The sequence below is a fragment of the Grammomys surdaster genome, unplaced genomic scaffold (assembly GCF_004785775.1).
Source record: "Grammomys surdaster isolate TR1022 unplaced genomic scaffold, NIH_TR_1.0 191, whole genome shotgun sequence".
Taxonomy (NCBI): domain Eukaryota; kingdom Metazoa; phylum Chordata; class Mammalia; order Rodentia; family Muridae; genus Grammomys; species Grammomys surdaster.
Genome location: NW_021604636.1, coordinates 8,745,371 through 8,755,357, shown reverse-complemented (window position 1 = coordinate 8,755,357; position 9,987 = coordinate 8,745,371).

Sequence of the window (9,987 nt, the reverse complement as noted above, 5' to 3'; positions counted from 1 at the left end):
TTCAAACTCTTCCAGTAAACTCCAAAGGCTTTTGAACAACATCATCAGGGATAGTCAGCAATGAACCCACTTCTCAGTTCTAATTTTGTCACTAAGTTTCCCATTGCTGTGACAAAATATCTAAGATAGAGGGTGGAGAGATGACTCAGTAAGAGCACTGGCTGCTCGTACAGAGGACCTTAGTTTGGTTCTCAGGATCTACATGATATCTCACAACCATTGGTCTAGTTCCAAGAGGTTTGAGGCTCTCTTCTTTCCTTCCCAGGCACCAGACACTTACTTATGTGCTATACAGACATACTTGCAGACAAAGCACTCATCCAAGAGGACAAAGGAGGGATTGGAGAGAGAAGAAGGAGGTGGGAATGCTGTGACTGTATATCAATTCAATAAAAATATGCATGCACATAAAAATGAAAATGTTTTAAGTCTGAGATAACCAACTTATAGTCAGAAAAAAATTACTCACGGTTTCAAAGGTTTCCATTCATAGTCACCTGGTCTCATTTATAGTAAGGATGGAGGAAGCTGTTTACCTCATGACAGGAGAGAAGGGCAGAAGGGAAATAGACCAAGTTGCCCATATCCCTTTCAATGGCATGCCCCTAATAACCTTTTACTAGGTTCCACTTATCAAGATCCCATTACCACCCAGTACCAACAACTGGAAGCAAAACTTTTATTGAATGCCCCTTTAGAGAACAATGGGCATTTAAAGATGTTTGAATAGAGTGTTGAAAAGCTGAGCAGCCTTAAAGTTCCCCCTCCTTTGTTCACAGTAAGTACCAGGATGCCTAAAGTTACAAAGGTCTCCAGAGCCTACATAAGAATAGTAATAGGGTTTATTTCTTATTCTTCCAAAAATAACAGTGAACTGAGAGTATAGTGAGAGAGGACCCACTGAGCATATGTGAGGCACTGAGTTCCACCCCCAGCAAAGAAAGATGAACAAGGGGAGGTCAGGGGAGAAAGAGAAGTGCTTACTGTATATTGGGGAAAGTAGAATTCAACACAGATAAACACAGTCCAACCTACAGTCACCCAGCGTAGTACATACTCTTGCTATAACATATTAAAGATGTCTTAGTTATGGTTCTATTGCTACAGATGTAACACCATGACCATAAAGCAAGTTGGGGAGTAAAGGTCATATTTGGCTTACATATTACTGTTGATCATCAAAGGAAGTCAGGGCAAGAACTCAAACAAGACAGAAACCTGGAACAGTAGCTGATGCAGAGGCCATGGAAGGGTGCTGCTTACTGGCTTGCTCCCCATGACTTGTTCAGCCTGCTTTCTTATAGAATTCAGAATCACCAGCCCAGGGTTGGAACCACTCACACCACTCACAATGGTCTGGATCCTACCCAGTCAATAACTACTTAGTGAAATGCCCTACTCCAAGATGCTATGGAGACATTTTCTCCATTAAAGTTTCCTCCTTTCGGATACCTTTGGTTTGTGTGTCAAGTTGACATAAGACTAGCCAGCACAATAGACATGGCCCAAGCTTAATCAAATCTAGGCAGGTCGGCTCTACAACTCTATTTCTCCCATTGATGTGTCAGCATCTCAACAAAAAGAAGTTTGTTTTAGAATTCAAGCTTGCAGGACAGTCATGGGTGTGCTGTCATGCGGCAAGCATCCCCGGGCTGCAAATGATAGTCCTGACAGGCCTTACACTACGCGCTGTCCCATGCTCCTCCTCTCATTTGTATGTTTCCCAATCAACCCTCTTTCATCTTCACAAAACCAAGAAAGATCAAACCTTTTTTTTTTTCTTTATGTAAAGACTATATGCTTGGCCATTTGTAAATGCTGTACATTTATAGCAAGTAAACACTGCAAGTGAGTCAGAGGGAATTATGAGATCAACAGCACTGAGTTAGCCCTTGAAGGCCATCTCAAACAACCCCTGCTCTGTGGATAATCCATCAGATCCTGAGGCAAGGTGACGGGATCCTGCCTCTCGATGCTTGAGCTTATAGTACAGTTTGTTACATCATCTTTCTGTAAGTATGGCTGTTCCACTTGATCCCACACACCAAAAAAACATGAAAGGAGCAGCCTGGTATCCTTCAGCTTAGCGTACCTGGTACATAGTAAATTCTCAATAAAGCGTTGATTACTGAGAGGGGAAAACAGTGTTGGAGGTGCTTGGAAACTTTGGGTTATCTGCTATATGAAGGAGCACCCTTAAAGTGATTGAGTGGCAGCTGAAACGCACAAAATGCACATGGAGATTAGGGATGCTGATTGCTAATTTGCAGGCTGCTCTCGTGATCCTTGAGTGTGTTTGGTTACTAAACACATATCCTTCCCCAAACAAAACCCTCCCAGGTAATTTCTAAGGTCACTAACATAATCCTGGGATTGTTTTCTCTATCTCCCTGAACTCTACTCTCACCCCCAAATGATTATCCTCAGCAATTTTATAATGCAACATATTTCAATTCCTGTGATACTTGACAGAGTAAAAAATTTCATAATTCCTACTTCCTGCCTCACACAGCAATCTAAACATTTATGTTCACCTATGAGATCTGGATGCTTCCTCAGACCACTCCCCAGATGCTCGTGTGTGTGTGTGTGTGTGTGTGTGTGTGTGTGTCTGTATGTGGTACAAAATTATGTTTGTTGTACACATGTGGAGATAGATAGATAGATAGATAGATAGATAGATAGATAGATAGATAGATAGATAGATACATAGATACATAGATAGATACATAGATAGATACATAGATACATAGATACATAGATACACAGATACATAGATAGAGATAGAGATATAGAGATATATATCTGCATGTGCATTTGTAGGCCAGAGGTTGACATTGAGCATCTTCTTCTGCTACTTCCCACTTCATTTATTGGTGTCTCTTGCTAAAGGAGCTCACTGAATCAACTAATCTACCTAGCTGGCTTGATCCAGTAATTCCTGTCTCTATCTACTGAGAGTACTGGGATTACCAAAGAGCCACCATGTCTTTCTGGAGTTTTGATGTCTTTGCTGAGGATCTAAACTCCAGTCCTTACTTAGGTGTCAAGTAATTTGCCCACTGAACAATTGCCTTAGACACCTCTGTGGCTTCAGTATCCTTTTCAATGCATTGAACAAGATGATTACAGCTAAGCAACCAGATTCCCGAGCAGTGTTTTCGATGTGAAGTTTCTCTGGCAGCATCCCCAACCAATCAAACTAATTCATGCTTTCCTGATCACATTCATCCTATACTACCCCCACCTTCTGTCTCATCACCTAAGCCTTAAAAAACTGAGTCTGGACAATTACTTCATCACCAGGGTTGTTCTTTGTCCAAGAACCGTGAAGTTTTCCCTAACCTTGGCCTTCTGCCTAGACACTGGGCATCTTCATTCCTCTTTCGAAGCTTTGGAGACAGCTTTTTTCTAATCATGTATGGTATATCCCTTCAAATTCCTTTTTAATTGTTATAAATTGTGTTTTCTACTTTGGTAATAATAGTTTCCATATAGCTTTTATTATACCACTTAATTTAGTCAACTCTTCCCTCCCCACTTCAACTGTTTTATCTACACCATCTACCTTTCTACAAACACCATCTACAAACTACACTAATCCTGGGGGCCACAGACAAGCCCATGTTTGCTCTTTGGTATTATTAATACAGCAGTAATGAAAATTGATGAACACATGTCCCTGTAGCAAGACAGAGTCCTTTGAGTATAATATGCCCAGGAGTATGACAGCTAGGTCATATGGTGGTTCTATCTCTATCCAATGGTAATATGTGCTCAACACCAAGTCATGAACCTTGGAGATAGGCAATGATAAGGTAAGGTTGATAGGGCTGAAGAGAAATATAAGAATCCAGTGGAAGAGAATCATCACAGTATATTATATACTTGTATGAAGTTCTAAATAACAAAGTTAATCAATAAAAATTAGAGTTTTATAGAGAAATTTAAATTTTTTTGAAGGCTATACTTAAAATGTTGAATGAATAGCCATTATGTCCATTACATATAAAATAAATTAATAAATAAAAATCTCCTCAAGGAGCTAGAGAGATGACTCAGAATAGCACCTACTGCCGTTGCAAGAGATCTGAGCTCTATTCTCAGCACCCAGTTATGTGATTCATAAATGCATGTAACTTCAGCTCAAAGGAATCTGATGCCCTTCCCTTGATTATGCCAGAATGTCCTTTAATTCATTGACTTAGTCACTGTAGTATTGCTGTGAAGAGATACCATGACCATGGCAATTCTTACAAAGGAAAGCATGTATTGCTTACAGTCTCAGAGGTCTACTATGTTGTCACTATGGCAAGAAGCATCAGGGCACACAGGCAGATGTGGTGCTGGAGAAGTATCTTAGAGGTCTACATATGAATCCACAGGCAGCAGGGAGAGACCCTGGGGCTACGTTTGGTTTCTTAAACCCTAAAGCCTACCCCTACTGACACATTGTTTTCAATGAGGCCACAACTACTCCAACAAGACCACACCTCCTAGTCCCTCTCAAGTAGAGCCACTCCTGATTACTGAAAGCATTGAAATACATCAGTCTTCTTTGACTACCACCACACTCATTCACACACATAAATATAAATAAATTTTTAAATCTCCTCAAATTAATATATAAATTTTATAAATCCTAACAAAACTTTCTTTTTTTCAGAAAAAAAGATGAAAAGTGAAGAACCAAACATGAAGAACTCTGACATCCTATTGAACCTCTGTGATCTTCACTCTCTTAAGTGGAACTGAGTCTACAAATGGTAATGTACCTCATGAACAGGGTGGTTGGTGGTGGGAAATGCTTATCAGGTAATTTTCATATCACAAGCAGTACCTCCAAATTCATCCCTCTCTCCTTTCACCAATGTCAGTGTCCTTAGCATCTATCTGAAACTCAAAGGACAGATATATTTGTCTGGGGGCTAAAATGGATTCTTTTGGGACTGTAGGCACACTTCTTGTCGTGCCCATATCAGTACACTCAGCTACAAAAAACTGTTATTCTATTCACTGATGTCATTAAAAGCAGTGACCCTGTATCCATTATGCCTTGCCCACAAAGCAGGTTATCAAAGTCTCTTAAGTACTTCTCACACATGGCACTAAAACATAGTTTATTTAATTTGTGATAGAAAGCTGTATAGACCACACAAGACCCTCATTCCCACCACATGAAGAAAACCGGCCAAACCAATGCCAACGTAAGAGAAAACAAAGCCAAGAGACAGATAAAAGTTCTTCCTAATCATCTCAGCTTCTAGATACATCCATATATGATTCATCAATGGTTGTTGTCAGACAGAGTGGTGACAGAGGTCTTCAGATGTTTGTTGGCATAAAGTAGCTTAAGATAGGTTTCTGTCAGAAAAGAAACTTGGATAATATGTACTTACACACAACTGTTATTATAAATAAAATATGTTATTGGATAATGTATATCTAAACTGCCTACAGCTATTTGTGACTCTATAGCTGTCCCTGTTTTCCAACTCACTCTCTCTGAATTGTTCTCCAAGTTCCTATGGCCCAAGTTGAACAAGCACAAGAACAACTTTTTTTGGTTCCTCCTCCTCTTTGGTGACTCTATTTTCCCCTCACATAAACTCCCTTCACCTCCTCTGTGTTACTTTTAAAGCCATTAATATCCCTACCAGTGACACAATGTGTATCATCCTCCTCCAAACTCAAAGGTGGCAGACAATACCTTTTCTCTCTGGTTAAGTTCTATAGAAAAGGGATTCTGGATCACACTTGTTTGAGCCTCCCAGAGCTCCGAACAGAATACTTGCTTATCTTACTAGTCTTTTCTTAGGGATTTTTGAGTTGTGTGGAGGATTAATTCTTCTATAGTTGATTGCTTCAGGGATTCATTGTGATTCAGGAGTTTCATCAGAAACAACAATTGCAGAGTGAATACTAAAACAGATTCTGGGTGGAAAATAGTTTGTTGCTGTTGGAGCATTGGGCTCAAGCCTAAAATTCTACAGACTTGGCTCTTTTCACTCAGCACACATCCTCCTTAACAAAACTAGGTGATTTCTCATACATTTACTTTTGTGCCTCAAAGCTGAAATAACTTCAGGTATAGAATATTCTGGTATATGACATATGCCTGATCTGAAAGCTCACCTCATTAAACATCCCAGAAATGTCTCTGGTTCAACCTTAGTAAAGATAGACCTTAATGGAATGGGTGAGAGAGACAATCTATTTTAGTATCTGTCTTAGTTACTTTTTTATTGCTATGATATAATACCATTACCAAGGCAATTTATAGAAGAAAAAATTTATTTGGTGCTTAGAATTTCAGAGGATTAGAGTCCTTGACCATCATGGCAAGAAACCTGGTAGCAGGGATAGCACTGGAGCAATAGCTGAGGGCTCCCATCATGATCCACAAACACAAGGAAAAGAGAACTAACTGAGAACGGCATGGGCTTTTAGAAAGTCAAGGCCCTCACAAGTGCCGTATCTTCTTCAACAAGACCACATCTCCTAATCCTCCCCAAACAGTTCCACCAACTGGGGAACAAGCATGTAAATACATGAGTCTATACCCGGTAGGGGAATATTCTCATTCATACTACCATGATGTCTTAAGATAACCACTTGGAACATATTTAGAAACCACTTATGTTTAGAAAGTATACAAGATTATACCACTGCTTTCTTCGGCCCAAACTATCAACTGGAAATTTTAAATAAATTTCTGATAATGTTTTGAGCTTGTTTCTCTTGATTATATGTTGATCTCAATGTTGATAATAAGTCAAATCAGCTACAGAGTTCACAGTCATATTATACTGTACTGGGATAAAGTAAAAATTATGAATGAGATTGTCTCTTATAAACTGTACTAACTGTGGAGTATTTCATAACCCCACAGTAAGCCAAAGTTGACACATTAAGAGAAACAAATGTTATTATGCTGTGCACACACTGAGGGGATCTGAATTTTTCAGAGCACAGAAAATAGTGGCATGCCAGGAGCCTTAATTTGGTCAATATCTATATTTGGTAGGCTGGAAGGAAAAGCAGATCCTCAAGTATCTGTTTATATTCCATGCAAAAGAGATTTGGAGAAAGATACCACAGAAAGAACAGAAGCAATGTCAGGCACAAGTTTTTGGAAGCTGGAAAACAGATGGGTAACTTAGCAAACCCATGAAGCTAGAGTCTAAGCTGGCAGTGGTAAGAGCTAAGCAATGACTCATTTGATATGGTGGAAACCCCTGAACCTTAGGAGTTCCTGGCAAGAGCATGGGGGTGGGGTGAAATCAGAATGCATGGTTTTAAGTCCGCTTAAGAAATATTTCACCTCCACAATTCCTTGCATCTCTTGTGAAATAAGAATTCATTCTCAGGAGATGATAGAATAAGTGGTCTCTGACTGGGATACCCCAGAGATAATTGACACAGAATGTCTTATACCCTCCCTCAGAGAAGATTGTAAAATTTATGCATTAGCTATGCACCTCCCCTTTGCTCTACATGGACTCCTGAACATTGGCAGCCTTGACTGCACCCTTTAAATCAAAGACTGGAAGAATTTTCCCCAGGGAAAATCTGACAAGCCAAGAAGAAGTTTTTCAATCTAATGACTTTGGAAGCTCTTTAATTAAATGGCTCACCCAAGCACAGAGAGTTTTCAATATCAGTCTAACAAATAACCAGCAAACATCTGGAGGACAAACCTAAGATGAAGACAAAAGTTAAGAGATAACAAGATAAGGATAAAATATAGAGGAAACTAAAAACTGTTTTTTCATGGAAAAATCCAGTAAAACAACATAGAAGCTATAATTAATACTAAGAGAATTTAAAGACAATATTGCAATGACTAGACAAGAACAGTAATATGCATGTAGAAATACATACACTCACACACAAACAGCCTTTTGGAAAATTGTATGGTAGTCAAAATTAAACAATCAGAAGAATCAGAAGATAGAATTAAGAAAAATATCTTCCCTAAAGTTGAACAAAATAACATCATATGAAAATATGGAAGAAAAATTTAACAATACTTCAGAGTCTAAATGATCTTAAAGTCTGACTAACAGGTGTTCCTGAAAGAGAAGACAGAAAGAAGTTGATACGTCTTATGAAATGGGCCAGCATCACTTCCTGGAATAAAGAGATTTATCAGACGCTTAGCTGGATGGAAGCAAATATCAGATGCCTCTTACATCACCTCAGATCTGCCTCCCAGCTCCCCCACCAGCCCATCTGTTATTTTAGCCCCAGCAATGGCAACTAGCTTAGGTTTTCCTGCACTTCATACTCATCCAACCTCATGCCAGCACTGTACACCCAAAGCCTGGTATTGAGCAATGGGATGCCCCTAATTCCCACACATAAACCCTTCTGAAGTTTAGATCTAACCCTTAAAGAGATCTAACACCATCCCCACCTTGCCCCCAACATCTTCCCTCAGATGGGTAACAAACTACCAACCAAAGCAAAAATAAAAGCATGCAGCTTCACAAAAAGTAACAGAGCAGAGCAAAATAGCTTCTCATATTTTTTTAAGGCAGTTACAAGAGAATTTTAAACAGCGAAAAGGAAATGGTAAGGCAAGAATGAAATATAATGTACAGGAAGTCTATCCTCAAAAAATGAGCAAAGATAACAATCATACTAGAAAAGAGAGATGACCACAGAGAATAAGACCAGGTTAGAACAAGTCGAGACTTTCAAGCTCTAGAAACATCTTCAGCAAGAAAATAAAGATAGAACACTTTCAGCATATGAACATTAACCAAGAAGAAATAAGCAGCCGGAGGAAGTTTCAGAGATTACCGTATTCTAGGGCTAGAAAATTAATAAATTATCTCCCTATAATCCTGGCACTATGAAGCTAAGGTAGGAGAATCCAGGCCAGTCTGACATACTGAGACCTCTTCTACAAAAAAAACAGAAAAAACACAACGCACTTATTAACTTCACAAAACCTTGAAAATATATACAATATATAAAAATAACAGTAAGTGATAAGAACTAGGCAAGAGCATTCACATGCTGCAGTAATGCAAGTACAGTATTTGTGGCTTGTTTTTGCACTGATATCTTGTGGGTAACTAACAAAGATCTAATTGGACCTAAGACTCCATCAGCGAGAGGGAAGTCATCCCCCCATTGTGCTGCAAATGTGACTGGTGAGACCATGGACTCTAGAGAACCTACTACTGACACTTTCCTAAACAGTGTAATTCCTAATTGTATTCTCAATGCTTATTTTTATACCAAAGATAAGTATAGTTCATACTTCATCAAAGAACCTTCTCTTTGCAGCAGATAGAGACCGTTACAGGAATCTACCACTGGTCAAAATACAGAAAATGACTGACTGTGGGTTACCCAACCAGTCAGATGAGCCCAAATGATACAGCTACAATACAGCCTCTACATCCAAGGCTCAGGGGACATCTCAGAGAAGGAAGCAGAAACTCTGTAAGAGATAGAAGACTAGTGCACCTTCTGTAAGACAGTGATTTCTATATATGACAGGAAAGCAGCCACCATGATATCTCGGCAACATGGTCACCTAAAAAGACCTGAACAATGACACCGCCAATTGATAGCCAATGTAAATGGGACAATCTTTCAAAGAGATATTCCTAATGAAGAACTACTGGTACTCAATGGTTGCTAAGAAGAGGGGATCTTAATCACCTCTAGGAATGAGCCTCCTGATGATAAATTTTTCAATCCCAAGTACTCATATCTAAAAATGTATACATACAAGCAATATTCAGTGGGCTCAGCAAGTTGTGTTTGTATATTTATATGTGTATGTGTGTAACAATAATGATTAGAGATTATGAGTTTGAGAGGAGTCAGGGAACACAGCAGGAGTTAGAGGGAGAGAGGATAGAGATGGTATAAATACAGTACTCACGTATGAAACTCTCAAAATAAAGAAGGTTCCCTTTAGACGTGAGCAATATGGTTAATGAGAAGGGGTAGGCATTGGGTTGT